The following is a 20,871-nucleotide window of genomic DNA, read 5'->3' as shown; positions in this document are numbered from 1 at the left end:
TCCAGCAAAACTGAGTATAATGTTTCAGGGGAGAAAAGGATCATTCAATGAAATAGAAGACTTTCAGGCATTTTTGATGAAAAAGCTAGAACTGAATAGAAAATTTGACTTTCAACTATAAGAAGCAAGAGAAGCATGAGAAGGTGAACAGGGAAAAGAAATCATAAGGAACTTATTAAAGTTGAGCTATTTATGTTCCTACTTGAAAAAAAAACAATAATTATAACTCATGAGACTTTTCTCAGTATGAGGGTATTTGAAGAGATTATATATGTGTATATATATATGCATATACACACACACACACACACACACACACACACACATATATATATGGCAGGGTCTTTGTGTGTATAAATACATATGTGAGTGTGTATATATGTGTGTACAAGTATACATCAACAGAGGGCACAGGCTCAGTTGAATAGGAAGAGTTGATATCTAAAAAATAAAATAAATTGGTGAGAGAGGAATATATTGGGAGGAGAAAGGGAAAGATAGAATAGAGTAAATTATCTCATATAAAAAAAAAGGTAAAAGAAAAGTGTTACAGTGGAGGGGAAGAGTAGGAAAATGAAAGGGAATGGGTCAACTTCACTCTCATTGAATTTTGCTTAAGGAGGGAATATCATACACACTCAATTGGGTGTTTTACCTTAAAGCAAAGTAGGGGGAAGATGATAAGATGGGAGGTGATTTTGACTTGTTTATCTTCCCAGTGGGGGTGGGTGAAGAGGGAAAAAGGGAAAGAATCTAGAATTCGAAGTTTTAAAAACAAATGTTAAAAAAAGAAAAAAAAGTAAGTGGTTCACAGTAGAGAACAAAAGAAAACAAACAAGGAAGCAAAGGAATTTTGCTGGGCTTCTTTGAAAACAATGATCAGTATTTATCATAGTTTATGCTGGAATGCTTTGAAAACAATTCAGTATTTATCATATAAGTTTTTTTGAAATGGAAATTTATTGTTTTATATTGAATCCTCTCTTATGGTCTTCTGTACATGTCAGGTGTTTTTTTTCTCATTTTATTTTTATGTATAAAGTAAAAATTGAAAAAAAAATGAGTAAATTTTTTTAAATGATACAACCCAAATTCTCCATTTTCATTATGCTCTCTGTCTCTTGTGTGGTCATAAATTCTTCCTTTCTCCATAAATCTGACAGGTAAATTATTCCTTGCCCTCCTATCTGACTTTGTGTGAAAAGCATTTTCTAATTGTGTTCATGTAGTTCCTGAGTTTGTCTTAGTAGATAGACTTCCAAATATTTTATATAGCTTACAGTTGTTTTAAATGAAATTTCTCTTTCTTTCTCTTGTTGATGGGTTTTATTGTTAACAAATAGAAAAGCTGATGACTTATGTGAATTTACTTTATATCCTGCAGCTTTGGTAATTTTTTTTATTTTTTTCAAATAGTTCTTTAGTTGATTCTTTAGGATTCTCTAAATACATCATTTTATCATCTTCAAAGAGTGGTAGTCTAGAGTCAGCTAGGTGGTACAGTGAATGGAACACTGGCCCTGGAGTCAGGATTAACTGAGTTCAAATTTGGTCACAGACACTTGGCACTTACTATCTGGGTGACCTTGGACAATTCACTTAACCCCAGTTGCCCTGCCTTCCCCTCTCCAAATAAATAAATATATAAACCAAAACAAAGAGTGGTAGTCTTGTTTCTTCATTGACTATTATAATTCCTTTTATTTCTTTTTCTTCTCTTATTGCTAAAAGCTAATATTTCTAGTACAATATTAAATAATCTTGGTAATAATAGGCATCTTTGATTCACCCTGATTGAATTAACAAGGCTTCTAGCTTATCTCCATTACAGATAATGCTTGCTGATGTTTTTAGATATGTATTACTTAAACTTTTAAGATAAGTTCTATCTATTCCTGTGTTTTCTAATGTTTTTTTTTCATTAATAGGAATGGGAGTTGTATTTTGTCAAAGTCTTTATCTGTGCCTATTAAGATAATCATATGGTTTCTCTTGGTTTTGTTATTGATATGGTCAATTATGCTGATAGTTTTCCTAATATTGAACCAGCCCAGCATTAGTGGTATAAATCCTACCTGCTCATAGTGTACTATCCTCATCACAAATTATTTTAAACTCTACTAATATTTTTTAACATTTTTGCATAAATGTTCATTATGGGAATTGACCTATAATTTTCTTTCTCTGCTTTGGCTCTACCTGGTTTAGGTATCAGCACCATGTTTCTGTAATAAACGGTATTTAGCAGGAGTCCTTCTTTGACTATTTTCCAAATTGTTCATATAGTATTGGAATTAATTGTTCTTTAAATGTTTATTATAATTTACTTTTAAATACATTTGGTCTTTTAGATGTTTTCTTAGGGAGTTCTTTTATGACTTTTTCAATCACTTTTTTTCTAAAATGGGGTTATTTAAGTATTTCATTTCTGTTAATTTTGGCAATTTATGCTGTTATAAATTTTCATCAATTTGATTTAGATTGTCAGGTTTCTTCACATACAATTGGTCAAAATAGCTCCTAATAGTTGTTTTAATTTCTTCTTCATTTGGTGATTAATTGTTCTTTTTCATTTTTCATGCTGGTTATTTGGTTTTCTTTCTTTTTTTCAATCAAATTGCTCAAAAGTTTATCTGTTTGATGGTTTTATTTTCATAAAACCAGCTCTTAGTTTTATTTATTATTTATATAGTTTTCTTACTTTTAGTTTTTTCACATCTCCTTTGATTTTCAGAATTTCTAATTTGCTCTTTCATTGGAGATATTTCTTTTGTTATTTTTCTATCTTTTTAAATTGCACAACTAATTCATTGATCTGCTCATTCTCTATTTTATTCATGCAAACATTTAGAGATATAAAATTTCCCTTAAGGATTGCATTGGCTTCATCCCATAAATTTTGGTATGTTGTCTTATTGTTATTCTCTTTGATGAAATTATTCATTGTTTCTATGGTTTGCTGTTTGACTCATTCATTCTTCTGGATTAGATTATTTAATTTCCCATTAATTTTTAATCAATCTGTCTATGACACTTTATTACATGAAATTTTTATTGCATCATGATATGAAAAGAATGTTTTTAATTTTTCTGCCTTTTGGTATTGGATTGTGAGGTTTTTAATGCCCTGATACATTGTGTGTGTGTGTGATTTACTGCTGAGATATGGTTATATTCCTTTCTATTGCCATTTAATTTCTCCAGAGGTCTATCATATCTAACTATGCTAAATTTTTATTCACCTCCTTAACTTCTTTCTTGTTTATTTTGTGGCTAGATATATTTGCTTATGAAAGGAAGAGTTTGAGGTCCACCACTAGTAGAGTTTTGTTGTTTATTTCTTCTTGTAACTTATTTAACTTCTCTTCTAAAAATTTGGATGCTATACCACTTGGTACATGTATGTTTAGTGTTGATATTACTTCACTGTTCAAACAATGCTCACCCCTTCCTTTCTCTCCCTCTACTATAATAGGTCTTTTGCTACTCTTAATCATGTGATGTAATTTACCCTATTCTGTCTCTCACTTTCCTCTTCTTCCAGTACAATTACTTCATATAATAATATCAAATTCAAGTTATACCCACAGCCTCTGTCTATGTCTACTCCTTCCAACTACCCTAATAGAGTTTCTCAAGAGTTATAAGTATTATCTTCCCATTTAGGGATGTAAACTGTTTAACCTTCCTGCATAATTTGTTGTTTTTTTTTTCTTTTCCTGTTTGTGGTTGATGACATTTTTAATTAAATAAAGATTCTTTAGAGCTTATTCTAAAGAAAATATATTAAAGAACTGAGAAAAGTTCCTATGAAGACTATGTCATGCACTTCATATGATAAACCAATCCAGCAAAGGTTTATTTTTTCTCATCTTTCAGGGAAAGTTTGACAAAATAATTTTTTGAGGAATATAGTAACAGGTGGTAAAACAAATGTTTCCATTATGAGCCAATGGAAAACACTTGTAGTAGGAAAAAAAATTCAATTATCCCCAAACATAATTAAATGCAGGTGCCAAAAATGCTAGGTGAAGGCAATACCAACTTGTTTCTTTGATTTCAATAGCATGGTCCATTCAAATTTTATCATACAGAGATAATTAAGCTTATTTTGTTAAATTTCTGAAGTATTTGTGACACTGTGAAATACAATGGGAATGACACAATGTTTGACCATGACATCAGTACTCTGCTTTACTTTTTGCTTTCTTCTAAACAACTTTTGCTAATGAATAGTATATATTTGAGTGCACATGATGTGAAGGAAGTTGCTTCAAAATTCATTCTTTCACTACTCCATTCATTCATTCATTTATTCCATGAATATTTATCAAATAAATCTATTTTCAAAGTTTTATGTAGGATTCTTTCAGAGATATAAAACTAAAATAAATATGATTCCTATAATTCCTGTCCTTTTAGACTTTACAATCTCTCAGTGAGTGGTTGTAGAAAAAAATATGAAAAAATAGTAATCAAATACAATTCTCAAAAGATCTGTCATTTCATTCATATGGTTGTTGTCTCTGGTGACACACTCTGAATCCCACCCTTACCTAGTCGTCCTTTAATAACTGCTCAATAAAGACAATGCAGGATGGGTTTTTTTTTGGGAGCCTACTCAATCTATGTTCTCAACATACTTTAGGAAAAAAAAATAGGAGGTGTACAAATTGATTCAAAAGTTCTTAAGATTAGTCTTTTTTAATTGATACTTCAGATCTATGAATTAGGAAATACCACAGGCTCAGAAAATTTGAAGTTGTGGATAACCTAAAGGGTATTAAAAAGAATAGACATAAGTTGGCAGAACCATGATATTGGTATCTTGAGAGCAATTGGATAAAAGTTATTATTAAAGACAAAAGCCAAAGGAAAAGGAGATAGCTTAGTGAGTTAAGGAGAATTAGAGACAACATTTAGAGAATGTTGAACTATTTCCTCATGCTCCAGAGATACTAAATAAACAAAAGTAATGCTTTCAAATTATTAGGTGAATCTTCTGTGGAGGAGTTAGGAGAAAACATAGATAAGACTCACATTAAGGTGGTATGATCTATGACAATGGAAGAATTAAGAACAGAGTTGAAACTATGGATCCATCCACATAAAAAAGAATGGTATAAAATGTAATGAAAAATCTGAGACAAAAATAATTTCAAAATAGGGGACTAGAAAATTCACTTCAATTCAATTCAAAGGCTTTGGAGAGAAGACTGCATTTGAAGAGGACCTGGGAAGATTATATATATATATATATATATATATATATATATATATATATATATATATATATATATATATATATTTCAACAAATAAAAAGGAGAATATTCCAGGTAAACCCAAAAATAAACTTTTAGTTCTTTAAAGAAATTAAATCCACTTACAAAGAATGAATATTTGGCATAATAGGGAATTCTTAAGTATTAATCAAGGTTCTGAAGGTAATTCCAAAAGAGAAGTTTCCCAAACTGTTTAGACAATTGCAGTATCCATGAAATAAGCTTATTTAGTCTAAAAGTGATGAATAAGAAAGAAGCACCTTTCACCTGACTTTACTATCTAACATAATTCCAGATTTAATTTAATTTAATTTAAGAAAATGCTATCTCTTTTTTAGTGAAGAAAAAAATCCCCTAATGTCTGCTGCTGACCTGGATGTCAAAGCTCTGGGCAGTAGGACTTGCAGCTACCACATTGCTCCCACTGTATGCCAGCAGGTCATCGTGACCATGAGCCCCTTTGAACCTAACAAGTACAATTGCTATGAGATGCTGGAAAAGAATATTAACATCATCTTGAAAAAGCAAAATTATTCCTTAATCTCAGCAGAGAAGATTTCTTATGGTCATTCACATGACTCTGCCAATTAGAAAACTGAGCAGGCTAGGACATACCTGAAGCTCTGGCTGAACCAGGCAGCTAGGAGAGGTGCCATGGTACAGATGGCTAAGCTGAAATTCATCAGCATTAGGCTACCTAATATGGCTGTGCCCTCCACTATCCACTATGACCACTTGGTTGAAGTATAAGTCAGTGGGCAGGACATTTACATTATTAACCAGGAGGTCTATAACTTGCTGGTAAAAGTAAACACCAACTACAAATTAAGTTTTAAAAATCTGAGTCACATCCATTGGATGATCCTTGAGAATTACTTTTACCCTGGGATTCTAGTGATAGGCATAAATTTATACATCCATAATGGGAGTGACCTAGGTGTCATCTAGATCAGCGTTGGTGGAGATGCTATGGAAATCATGGCAGGAATCCCTTGGGGACCAAAGGGTTCATAGTAAATTCTATGTGGTTGATGAGTTTGCTGTCTGGCTAGATATCTCCCCAGGATATAGACCTGAAGTTGATCAGGACCCTCATTGTAAAAGGTATCACCAGAGCTATCATGGAGTGCTATGGGCAAATGAACTTTGAATCTTCCACTGTCACAATGACAATCTGTAACACAGATACAGAGATCTGCATTATCACCTTTGTGTTTCCACAAAACAAATTGGAGAAATATCTGAACAAGTTTAGCTGAACTAAACTGGCTGATGAATTCAAAGATTGTTTATGGCCTGATCTTGGCTGCTACTATGAACAAGTGATTAAAATTAATCTCAATCATCTAAAACTTTTATATTAATTGACTCCTCATCCTGAATCTGGCCCACCCTTTGGTTGATGCAGGAGTTGTAGTAGAAAAGAAAGGCTGGCCTTGGACATAAGAGCATGACTATTTGTCAGCTCTACCAATTTAAGCTAATGAGGACATGGGTCCCTCAGCAATAATGACCAAACCAATGCTAGCACAAGGCTTGACATACAAGTCTCAGTTAACTATCACTTTCAGATCTGAGCATATCCAGGTTAGCATCAAGAGAGACAATTACACGCAGACTCTACATGTTATGAGAGACATTGTCTTAACGAGTGTCTGAGGCCTTAGTATTGGCTTGTGGGACAGAAAAGAGATCATGAGGGGAAAGAATAATGTACTTGTCATATCTTACAACAGGAACTCCATAGGCTACAATGATGCTAACCTTGACAACTGTTTTTTAAATCTTAAAGTCTAGCCATCCCAGAATCCTCAAATTCTATCCAGAAATAGAATTTCTAATTGACAAAAGGATGATAAGAAAATCAACTAGAACCTTATGCATTCCTCAAAATGGAGTCTGCCTCTGACCAGGATACATCAATAGGATGATAGTGGACATGAGCCCTGATATTTACTATAGCTTCTAGAACTCTGTGATAAGGGAGATGTCCAAGATCTTGGAGATCTCTAGATCCTCTTCAAGATCAAAGGAAAATGATTATTACATCTCAGTTGCTGGACCTTGGTTCAAGTTCTGGAGCTACCTAGACATTTGCAAAAAGCTACTGACCACAACTTACAATATTTAGAACAGGAAAGCTAACTCATAGGGGAATGTGATGATCCAATAATTTTGGCTAGGCCTGGGCAGAAATTTTTGTTGTTGTTTTACACATTTTTTTTTTTGGTGCAAATCTGTTTGTTTTAATTTATGTTTAGTTTTCAACCTTCATTTAGCAAAGATTTTGAGTTACAGATTGTCTTCCCATTTCTCCCCACCCCCATCCCAAGATGACAAGCATTCTGAATAATGCTTCCCCCAGACTGCCCTCTCTTATATCCCCCTCCCCTCCCCCCCCGCCACCCTTGCTTTCTTGTAGGAAAAGATGGATTTCTATACACTATTGTCTGTATATCTTATTTCCTGGTTGCATACATTAAAAAAATTTCTTTTTGTTTTTTGTTTTTGCTTTTTGGAGGGGGGAAAGTAGGCAATTGGGGTTAAGTGACTTGCGCAAGGTCACATAGCTATTTTTTTGGTGAGTATTGAGTGTATGAGGCTGGATTTGAACTCAGGTCCTCCTGACTCAAGGGCCAGGTCTATTCACTGATCCACCTAGCCATCCCCCAAAACACATTTTTTTAGCCTTTGTTTTTAAAACTTTGAGTTTAGGCCTGGGTAGTATTTACCATTAAATGGAAAATGGCATCAAATGATTGGTTATTATATGTGAAAATTCTGAGGACTATAGCTGGAAATACATAGACCCTAAACCAAGGCACTAGGGGAAGACAGCCATCATAACCAAGAGCTTAGCTAGGATTCATGAAACCAAGTTGAAGAGACAAGATGTATTGTCATTGATTTTTGCTAATTAAGTAGACTATAACAAGATTCATCCTGAGAATAAACTGACCCTCCAGGAACTAAAAGATATTCCTCTTAACAAGCTCTTTAGGTACATTATCACATACCCCAATGGGAATGAGAAAACCATCTTTTCAAATAAGCTTTCAAAAACATGCAGAAAATAGTTTAGAAAGGGACAGTACCCTGAACAGAATGAAGGAAATGAAGTACATAAGTTCTCCTGCCTGCACTCACCTGGACCTTCTACCTCATCCTTGGTCTCTCTCTCCACTCTCTCCACCCACTTTTCACCCTACAGAGTTAGTATCATTTACCAACGGGCAATTCCATCTTATTGTAAAAAATACCTGATCAAATGGAATCTTGCCTTCCTTCTTCCATGACATCATGGTTACAGACACATTTCCACCTTTCCTCAGTAGGGGCATGACACTTTCAGTGTCATTTCCAATCCCCTGGTTGTGGTTTTTTAATTTCTTTCAGATTTGCAGCTTCTCCATGTAATTATATTTATTTCTGATGACAAGACTCCATCTAAAGACATTTTCCCCCTCACCTGATCATTTAATTGGTGAATGACAGATGTTAAAATCTAGATTTTTGTGCTTGTTGTTCTTGCAACAGCAATTAATAAGATTAAAATTACCAGACTTTTTTTTTAAAGGTCATCACATTTATTTCTATTCAGAATTTCCCTAAACTGTTCTGTTCTGTATTAGAATATAAACTCCTTGGAGATGGATACTGCCTTAGTTTTATATTTTATTCCCAGAGCTAAGCATAGATATTGACACATAATAATTACTTAACAAATATTTTTCATTCATTCAGATCACATTTGCTTTATAATATATCAAGAAAAATTGTCATGTGATAGGATTTCTCCATTTAAAATGGCACAATTACAATGATAGTTTGATTGGAAAAATTCTATATATCATATTTTTTTCCAATAAAACACTCCTATATATAGGACTTGGGAGCTATTTGTATAAATTGTTCCTGTAGCCAGTAATGAAATAACTGCATTCACTTCAGTAAGAGATAAATTGTATTCCTATGTGTCAGCATTGCATTAATAGAGGCACAGTGGCCAGAATTAGGGAAGAGGTCGTTTTTATGCATTCTGGTCTGGTCAGACCACATCTGTAGTACTATGCTCAATTCTGGGTACCATAATTTAGGAAAGACATTGATAAAGCAGAACATATCTATAGGGGGATGAACAAGATGATGAGAAAAATGGAAACCATAAGTTTCATTTATCAATCCAAGAAACTAGAAATGTTTATCTGGGGGAAGAAGAAATTTCATCAGGTTATATTTATCTTCATGTAGTATGTGGCTATGGGATTAGAAATATTCTGCCTGACCCTACAGAGTGATCCTCAGGGAAACACGTGGATTTTACATTAATAAAAATTAATATTTCATGTAAGGAAAACCTTCTTAATATGTAGCTGCCCAAAAGTTGAGTTGTCCCCAATAGGGTTACAGGAAGGCAAGGTGGATGATTACTTTCTGGCTATATTACAAAGCAGATTTTTACTCTGGAAAAAAAAATAGAATTTTGTGGTCTCTAAGGTTTTTTCCAATGCTCAGATTTTTGCATAGAATTTCTGATTTATAAACATCAGCTAATTACTTTAAAAATATCTTTTTATTATGCTTCCTTTTTCTATGTATTTCAGCAAATACGGTCCTTTATGCATCTTAAACAGTTTAGACTAAACTTTCAGAGTGATTCTTGCTGTTAACTAACTATCAGAGTAAAAATAAAATAGCAAGAAGCGTTACATGTTTCTTTAATATTCTGTGGAGAAAGGAAGAAAGGGCAGGTGAGTAAAGGAGATATTTGAGTAAATATGATTTGTATTATTACACCTATTTTTTCTTCCTGCAGAATCAATTTATATATAAGTGACCTCTCTATGAAGTGTAAAATAAAGAGCTTTTCGTTATATTTAGCCAGTATAAAGTAAGGTGACTAGTTGTGCCTAAGGACCAATAATTAAGTTATGGGGCTTTGGGGGGCTATATTTCACAGAAAGAACCATTACTACAATATAAACTCCATTACTCCAATGGGTCTGTGATATTATCAATTTGTATGTGTCCTTCAATGATGCAGATCTCAGCCCACCCAGGCTTGTTCATGAGGTCAGTGTCTTTGCCATGTCTTTCCATGAATTTACCATAGGTAAAACATTAGTTGTACCAGGAGCTTTCTTTTACCATGATAAGAATATCAGTATAGCACAGGGGCTAATAATCAATTATTCTTTTCTCTTGATGTGTCTCCTACCCATCATTTTCAACTCCACATTTCTTTGATGACATCCTTTATGCTTCCCCCCACACACAGTTCATATTTGCCTGTGTAACCTCAAGTAAGTTACTTCATTTCTCAATATTCTAAGCAGTTCTCTAAAACTGTAAGTATTAGAGAAAGTATCAGTCTGCACTTTAAAGAATCCCTTTTCAACTTGGATTTCAATGGATCTCCTCCACGATAATAAAGAATAACTTTTTATAAACTTTAAACAGAAAAAAAGAGATGTTTTTAATGTCAGGAGTTTAATTTGATACACATTGTAGGGGGAGTGGAGGAGGATGACAGGAATTAACTGTTTATATATCAATAATCAATCAGGTTTCTTAATCTTAATGTATATTAGAAACTATTCTTCACTAAGGTGTGATCCAAGTAAGTACTGAGTAATAGTATAAGCAGGTTGCCATGTCTTATGGTAAAAATTCATTACCATATGTGTAAAATCATATTAAAGACAGACTTATGAAGACAGAAGTAGCCTGGGATTATAGCCCTTGAAGTCCTAACATGGTGAAACTTTGAGAAACTATCTCAAGATTTCTGCTTATTTCTTATCAAGTAGCTGTTCTCCAGGCAAGCAGCAGGGCAATTGCTTATGCCATGAAAAGAAATAAAGGAGTTCTTAGAGTAGAAATAGTGTACTTGTCTTCCTAATCATGCAGAAAACTCTTGGAAAAGGCATTTGTGAGACCAACTAGTCATTTTATTTTCAAAAGCCTTCAATAAAATGATGCATTATGCATAATACTTTTCACTGAAGTTACAGCACTGTCCACAGTCATTGGCTGGCATAGTGCCCTGCCTTTCACTGTCTTAGCAGAAAAAAAAGAAAGAAAAAAAGGAAATGAGTTTAGAAAGGTAAAGATAACCTTACAAGCACAGGGGTCCGTGGGAGCGATATGGCATCCAAAGAAGACAGTAAACCACTTAGTGAGCTTTTGTCTCTCTGAGTGGTCCAGGATCTCTATTATTCACACAGAGAATAAAAAGATGATTTTCTTCCTTGAATTTATAGCAAGGATTATCACAGACTACTGAACCCGGGTAGGGCGGGGGAGAAGTTAGGGTACTCTCTGAACTGAAGTGTGTTACCCTCAATGCTCACCCAAGTTTAACATGTTTTTTCCTCCAAAGAATGTACAACAACTTTTGGCACTGTCTTACAATGCTGAGTGGTTATCCATGTGAATAATAGTCAATGAACCTTCCTTTTATCCCTTACTCCCTTCCTACCTTAGTGGCAGGAAGACACTTTAAAGCCTAGGAGAAATTATTGGACTGGCTTATGGTATAAGAGGAGCTTCAACCTTGTCCTCAAGTATAACATAAAACATTATCATTGCTTCCTATAGTAAGTTTTATTCAAAAGAGATGAATAAATGCCTATATACTGGCCTAAAGGTTGAGTGCAATGATGCATATTTCATGTTTTGGTGCCAGAGAAACATTACTGGAAAATAAATTGGGAGTAGGGAAGTGGGTCCCATGAATATAACAGTGATCTCATTGAGTGCAACTGAGATTTCATGATCTTATTCATTACCCCATGCCTGAAAATTCTGTGAAATTTTCTGCTCTGTTGAGTGGGGTTTATACAGTCATTGTTTGGTTTCAGTGGTCATTCATTTAATTGCTATTAATGCTAATTTATTGTGATACCCATGGCAATACACATGGTACCCATGCTCAGGAGGCCTCTGGGATACTCAACATTGATCTGTTTCACTACTAGTTAGGAACTTAAAAAAAAAACTGAAAAACTGAAAAATACCTGATCAAATGGAATCTTGACTTCCTTCTTCCAAGACATCATGGTTACAGACACATTTCCACCTTTCGAACCATATTAGATCTAAGATTTAGAGAAGTATTCAGATCTAAACAATTGGATAAATTTCATTTGCTGGTGAGTAGGCTGAGCCAATATAATAAAAATGATAATTCTGCCTAAATTAATTTACTTATTCAGCACCATAACAATAAACTACCAAAAATTATTTTATAGAACTCAAAAAAAATAACAATACAATTCTTCTGGAAGAATAAAAGTTCAAGCATATCAAGGGGATTAATGAAAAAAAAATGCAATAGAAGGTTACCTAGCAATACCAGATCTCAAACTATATTATAAAGCAGCAATCATCCAAACTATTTGTTACTGCCTAAGAAATAGAGTGGTGTATCAGTGAGGTAAAAGACATAATAGTAAATGACCATAGTAACCTAGGCTTTGATAAATCCAAAGACCTCAGGTTCTGGGATAACAACTCAGTATTTGACAAAAACTGTAAGGAAAGCTGGAGAAGTAGTATGACAGAAACTAGGCATAGATCAACATCTCACTATGTTTCTCACAGCATATCAAAATAAGATCAAAATGGGTATATGATTTAGATAGAAAAAATGATACCATAAGAAAATTAGGAAAGGAAGAAATAGTTTACTTGTCCAATCCATGGAGAAGTTATGACCAGAGACAGAGAGCATTATGAAATGTAAAATTTATCATTTTGATTATGTTAAATTAAAAAGCTTTTGAACAAACAAAACCAATGCAACCAAGATTAGAAGGAAAGCAGAAATCTGGTAAACAACCTTTATAGCAAGTGTTGAAGTCCTCATTCTCAAATATATAGAGAACTAAAACAAATTTATAGGAATACAAGTAATTCCCCAATTGATAGTCAAAGTATTCACCAGGCAGTTCTCAGATGAAGAAATCAAAACTATCCCTAGTCATATGAAGAAATGTTCAAAATCACTATTGATTAGAGCAATGCAAATTAAAAACAACTCAGAGGTACTACCTCATACCAGTCAGAAGGCCTAATATTACAGAAAAGTAAAATAATAAATGTTGGAGAGAATGTGGAAAAATTGGAACACTAATGTACTGTTGGTGGAGTTGTGAACTGATCCAACCATTCTGGAGAGTAATTTGGAACTGTGCCCAAAGGGAAATTAAACTGTACATACCCTTTTTTACCACTCTACATGTCTAGGTCTCTATCCCAGAGAGATTTTAAAAGAGGAAAAAGGGATAAGGTTTTACATATACAAAAAATATTTTAACAATTCTTTTTGTGGTGGCAAAGAACTGGAAATTGAGAGGATGCCCATCAATTAGGGAATAACTGAACAAGTTACAATGATTGAATGTAATGGAATACTACTGTCCTTTAAGAAATGGTTGTATCTGCAATGCAGTAGTCCTAGTATTCAAAATGCCTACAGTAACTATAAATATGCTGATATGGTTATTAATCACAAAATATAACAGGTTCTCTATGTGGGGGACATAACTAGAACATTTATTCAAATACCAGACAACTGCATTCCAAAACCAGAAAGTCAAAGTAGTCATAGAGTTGGCACACATATTTAATGTAGTAAACACCCAAATTCTCAAGCCTTTAAAACAGAAGAGGCTACCTCAGGCAAAGATCCTCCTCTCCTCACTCACGGTAACTGCTCGGCTTCCACACAGCTCTCTCCCAGAAACTCTGGCACCCTGTAGTTCTTGTCCCTGGCAGGCCTCAGCAGGAGTCCTTAGTAGAAATTCTGGCTGTCTCAATAAAAGGAATTTGCCCTGCCACCGCAGTCACTTCTAGTCACCATGCTGGCTCCAGCCGGATCCTACTTGGCTCCAGCTTCTTCCTGCCCCACCCATTCCTGCTAGATCAGCAAGTTCAAAGGGCATTGTAGATCCTCAAATCCCATTACCATAATAATGATGAACAGGCAGATTTCAGAATTCCTGGAAATGCTAACAGAAATTAATGCAAATGGAAGTGAGCAGAACCACGAGAACATTGTACATAGTATCAACAACATTGTATGATGATCAGCTATGAAAAATGTAATTTTTCTTAACAATACAATAATCCAAGAGAATTCAAAGGACTCACAGTGGAAAATGCTATCCACATCTGGAGAGAGAACTGATGGTGTCTGAATGCAAATCAAAGCTCACTATTTTCACTTTATTTTTTCATGGTTCTTTCCTTCTGGACTCTTTCTTCTTTGACAACATGACTAATATGAAATATATTTTGCATATTGGCACATACATAACCTGTATCAAAATGCTTACCATTTTGGAGAGGGAGTAGGGAAGGAGGGAAAATTTGTAACTCAATTAAAAAAAAGAATTTTTAAAAGTAAGTCTTTACATGTAAAAAAAAATACTATTAAAAAAATCTGGTTACCTGGAAAGTTGTCCTTCTGTGTATGAATTTGTGTTCCATTGCATCATATGTGTCCCTGGAGCATGTTTCATGCATTGGGATGTATTGTAACTTTATAGATCTTTAACAGTATCACATCTTCACAAAGACTGGAAAGTGGTGACACCCTGATAAGAAGTTGGAGATAGCTGAATCCTTGGCCACATCTTCTGAGCTCTTGCCTAATATTACTTACCTGTCAGACTTCACAGCACCCTGGTACTTAGAATTTCTCCAAGAACATACTCTTTATGCTTGAACCTCTATCAGCTAAAAGTTTCTTGGCAAATTTTGTAGCACTTGCTTTCTCAGTATTATTTTTATATCTCAAATATCTAATCCTTTTCCTCTTTATAGGTTAATACTGAAGCAATATGTACTGCTTTTATCCAAGATTTGTCTTTGAATATTAATAGCTGACCGTATGTAATACTTTAAGATTTGTGAAGTGCTTTGCATGCATTTCAGGTTCATAATATTTCTATGAGGAACATGCTACAGATATTATTATCCTTATTTTATATATGAGGAAACTGAAGCTGATAAATCAAGTGACTTTCCATTGGTCATAGAGTTATCAAAGATTGGAACCAGGTTTTCTTGACTCCAAATTCAGCACCATGTTTACCTCTCATATATTCAATAACTTTTCCAAGCTGTCATATGGTATCCACAGTTCTGCATAGACAGCGATCCCCAGTTAATGATTAACTTCTTTAGCAGTCTCCATCTCTTAAAACCAGATACCAAAATTGCACACATTTTCTTCTGAGGCTGTTTCATCTGATTGTAGATTAATTAATTAATTCTGATTAGATATGGATATTCAAGATAGACTAATAAGCTATTAGTTAAATAAATCTATAAATCATAAGATGCATTTACCTTGAAAGAAAACAATGAGGTGTTTAGGGGGGATACTAAAGGAAGAGCAATTATTAGAGTTGCATATCGGAAGATAGAAACCATTTCTCTTTCAATTTTCCTGGTGACCTCCTGGAGGAAAGTGGATTACAGTGCCTGTTTAAATGTTTAGAAAGTGGGAGTTGGTAGAAAGAATCCAGAATTCTGTTAGATTAAGCAAATTTGCACAAGTTCGCCCAACAAACCAAAGGCAAGGTAGGTAATTAAACACAGTGAAAAGAAATGAATGTTTCAATTGTAAGGTGTTATTTTTTTTCTTTTCCTTTGAATTCCTTGGTGCTAGAACTGAAATACAGTTTAAAACTGAATTCAGTTTACAGATAGTGAATCAGAGACTTCTATAATGTTAAAGCATGTCTTAAATGGAAAATAGTATCCTTGCCTATACCTAGACCACATTTAGTTGTTCATTACCTAGTTTCTATTTTTCAGATGTAAAATTTCCCTCTTGATCTCCACTGAAGTTAAATCAAAACTCATATAATCTCCAAAAAAATATAAATTTACTTTCTTCATCTTTGGGAAGAACTTAAGAGAATTAAGTCCCCTTCCTTCAACAATGGATTTACTTAATGAGAGTTGAAAATAAAAACAAAAATAACAATACATTGACACTAGAAGACATTAAAAAAACAATTTTAATGAAGAAGAAAAAGGAAACTGATTTTAAAAAACAGATGTAGATGCAACTACTTAGAAAATTTAAGTTAGAAAAGACATATGGACAAGCTAGAAACAAGGGTGGGATATGGAGGAGGAATATAGAAGTATGATATAGTTTTGTAGGAACAGAGCCAAAAACTTTTAAAGCACAGAGAGAAGAGAAGCTGGTGAGAAAAAACTAATTACAAACAAAGAAAAGGTGTTTTGTTTCTTTTGTTTTGGTTTTTAGTCACATTGAGGAAAAGAAAAGCATCAAAGAAAGGAGAATACCACCACTCAACAGATGGTAGGATGGAAACAAACAGCAGGGAAGACTTCTGAACAATTAGTTTGCTTTTATTTTAATTTGATTTTTGGAGTTTTACTTTTCATTTGTTTTTTTTTTTAAAGAGAATGATCTTTGGACAGCACAGTCTGGGACAATAAATGGAATACATGTAGCTGATAACCAGAAAAATTGATAAGATAGAAAAAAAAACAAATTGTCTTGAAATCCAGAAGATTTACATTCTTAGACACTAAAAGAACTGCCAAGTGTGATGGCTAAACCATTTTTTTATTGTTGAAAGATTGTGGAAAATTGAAGAATTGCCACTAGTGAAAGACAAATATTTCTTTGATTTTTTTAAAAGGAAAAAAATGGAATTTTAAGCATATCATCTAATAAAATTTATTTCTATTCCTGGAATATATATATATATATATATATATATATATATATATATATATGCTTTTCAGAGGGCAATTGGGGTTAAGCGACTTGCCCAAGGTCACATGGCTAGTTTTTTGTATTAAGTGTCTGAGGTTGGATTTGAACTCAGGTTCTCCTGACTTCAGGGCCAGTGCTCTATTCACTATACCACCTAGCCACCCTGAAAAATATACTAAATTTTAATGTATTAATGAGATAAATGTAATAAAAAATAATAAGTAAATAGCTTCAAAAGAAAGCAAGGATCACAGAGAATCAGAATGGTTTCAAAAGGAACAGGCCAGGTCAAATTACTATAACCACTACCACTAGGACTTGTACTGCTGCTGCTGCAATTGCCACCACCATCACCACCACCAGAACTACCATTACCACTAACCACTAACACTACCTATACTTGTCACTGCTGCTAGTACTAATATTAGTACTATTATTGCTAATGATCTTAACAATTGACGTACAGCACTATCAAAAGGGTTACTAAACTTATAGATCAGAGACATGCCACAGAAAGTGGCAATTTTATTTCTGATTTTTTTCAGAATTTGATTGATTATTTCAAATTTAATTTATTTATTATAAAAAGTGGCAAATAATATTTCTGTAAAGCATTTGAGAAATTCTCAATGCTATTCCTCTTGAGAAAATGGACAGATGTGAAGTAGACTATTATACAATTCAGTGCATTCAAAAGTGACTTATGGCTGAACCCAAAGATTAATCATTAATATGTTATTGTCTACTTGAAAGGAAGGGTATCTTTGGAAGTTTTGACCTTGTGATTTTGATTTTTTTTCAGTGATTTGGATAAAAGTTCACATGACATGTTTATCAAATTTACAAAATGCTGTGAGGCATAATGCACTATATAGCGTCAGGATTGAAGATGATCTTTTTTATTTTCATCCAAAGAAAAGCAAAGTTTATTCAATATTCACCATAATGTGTAGACTCTTAAGGAGCTTTGGTATTTATGATGCTTGTATTGGACAAGCAGGCCAGAAAAATCTAACACAGAGATAATTCTCTGGCTCCTTCATGGAGGCAAGATGGGTCTTATATACAGAAAGGTTGTGGGAGGAATCTGGGGGGGGGGATCTAGAGGAGGAGTTTGGGGAGGGTCTTTAAGAGGAGTCAGATGAGGTCAGACTCCAGTAATGAGAGATTAAGGATGGGAAATAGCTGGAGACTACCTGGAGAAGACATGAAATGGAGAGCTAGGCTAGTTTATGGGTAACAGATTTTGGCATAGATATTTTGGGAGGATCTAGGGTGGGAAGTAGCTGGATAAAAGAAGGCTAGGCTAGTAACAGAGGTTTGTGTAGATCTATAATGAAAGGCTTATGGCCTCAGGCAAATGTCTCATGTGGGAAGATTCAAGGAGAGCTCAAGGGGTTTCACAGAGCTCTGGTTTCCCTCAAACAAATGGTACCAAAATTCCTTTAGGGTAAAGGGTGAATGTCTCAGCTTCTGAAAGTGCTTCCTGCTGGCAATGGTTGTAGAACTGTGCCTCTTTGGGTCCCATTCAAGGGGACAGACTTCACATTCAAAGGGTCAGACTACAGAACATGGTTGATGCCAGGTCCAGTGGACTGGAGAACTTGGAATCAATTTGGAGATTGGTATATAACTGAGTGGTCATCTGGAGGTTAATGGCTTGAATCCTGGAGGAGACAAACCTGAAGTTTTCCCAATTCCCTAGTGCTGGGAAAATAGAAAGAATCTACCTTATACTTCTGGTTGGGGCATCTGTCCTTTTCCTCCGTTCTTCAGAAGCTGCACCCAGGTCCATGTTATCCAACATTACCAAATTGGACTGAGAACCTTCCTGTCCTGAATGCCAGGTCCTGCTGAATGAATTCAACTCAAGCCTTCTCTTGGTCAAAGAAAAGCAAAGTTTATTAAAGATTTTCCATAATGGGTAGACTCTTAAGGAGCCTTGGTATCTGTAACACTTGTATTGGACAAGCAGGCCAGAATAATCTGACACAGAGGGACTCTACAGTAGATCATTCTCCTGAAGATGCTCTTGATGGACTAAAATGGTGGGTCAAATCTACTAAGATGAAACATCATAGGAATAATTGTAAACTCTAAGACTTAGATTCAAACCTCCAAAGTCTATGACTTTACAGTTATTCCTTCATTTTATTAGATGAAGACATGGACACAAAGTAGTTCATTTAAAAAAAAAGCAAAAAAAACCTTTGTAAGTGGGTCTTTGTGGAATGCAAGGTCAATAGCAGCAAGTTATGAGTTTATCACTTAAGGTTAAAATTGATGATATGATATAACATTTTAAAGTTAATGTCATATTTTAGATATCATATACATGAAGATCAACTGAAAGCATTGAAGATTTCTAGTCTGATCATGAGAAGATGTAAGGAACACATGAAAATCATCTTCAATATTTGAAAGCCTGTCACATAGAAAAAGGATTAGCATTGTTCTGCTTATCCCCAGAAGCAAAACTAGAACCAGTGGTGCAAATAGTTAAATTTAGACTTTACATAAGGAAACTATCCTGACAATTAACACCACACAGAAATAAAAGTCTGCCTCAGTTGACAATCCATTCCCTTTCATGATTAAATGAGGGCTTGGGTATGTTGTAGAGGGAATTATTCACCATGTGCATCTTGTACTAGAAGGTATCTGAGAATTATTTCAGTTCAGATATCCTGTGATTCTTTTTACCTTAAAAGCAAGGATAAAAAGACAATGCAAATAATCATGGTCCTTATTTCTATAAGGAAAGTTATAAAAACTTTAATTAGTCAGGATAAAATATCTGTAAAGCAAACATTATGGGATTTTTGAAGGACAGACAGAAAGGGATGTTTCTTCTACTTCTGCTCTACCTGAGTCTGCAAAACAACTTCTCACAAGATTTTGAGTGCAGAGTACTGGCAGCATATTAAGTAGTCAAAAATAAATTTTTAAGCATTTTTTTTCAGTTTTGAATGTCAAAAAGACTAAAGAATTGTTGGACTTTTAATAACTAAAATGGACCTTTATTTTCATTATTTAGCTGTTTCATTCCTTACAGTAATAACAATAATGACAACCTGGTTATATTATTTTGAATGAATGGGCTCATTTCAGCAAGGAGTAGGATACTACTGAACTTTCTCTTCTGTCTTCCCAGGTTTCGTTGAAGTCTCACATACAGTTCTACATCATATAAAAAGTCTTTGCTGTTGTCCCTTAATGATAGTACATCCTTTTGGTTAATCATCTCAAATTTATTCTATATGCATATTGTTTTCACTTGGACAGCTAAGTAGCATGGTGAATTGAACATTAGACCTGGAGTTTGAGAGGTCTCAATTCAAATTTGGTCTCAGGCACTTACGAGCTGTGACCTTAGGCAAGACACTTAACCTCTTCCTGTGTCAGTTTCATCATCTGTAAAAGCAGATAATAATAGTGTAGACTTCCCTGGGTTACTGAGAGCTGATAATGAATATTTGTAAATCATTTCATAAGGCTTAAAAAGGTACATAAATATTGTATTATTATTATTATTATTATTAGAACTTTCTGAGAGGAGACTTTTTTTTAATTTTCTTTGTGTCTCCAGCACATAGCACAGTGCATAACATATAGAAGATTATTAATAAATTTTTGTTGACTGATCTCCTACCCCTTCTATTTATATTTGTCCTTCCAATTCAAGAAGAGAAAAAGACTTTTCAGAGATAATGAGAAAAATAGTGTTGCTTTGAATGACACAAAAAAATGTAATGGAATTTAGATTTTGTTTACTATCACATACCTTATGCTAGAAAAAGTATTATAATTGTAATATT

This window comes from Petaurus breviceps, unplaced genomic scaffold, assembly GCF_028583685.1.
Source record: "Petaurus breviceps papuanus isolate PSGF00001 unplaced genomic scaffold, PetGlider_PUasm1.0 90792, whole genome shotgun sequence".
Lineage (NCBI taxonomy): Eukaryota > Metazoa > Chordata > Mammalia > Diprotodontia > Petauridae > Petaurus > Petaurus breviceps.
The sequence above is the reverse complement of the archived record's forward strand: the minus strand, read 5'-3'. Positions refer to the sequence as shown.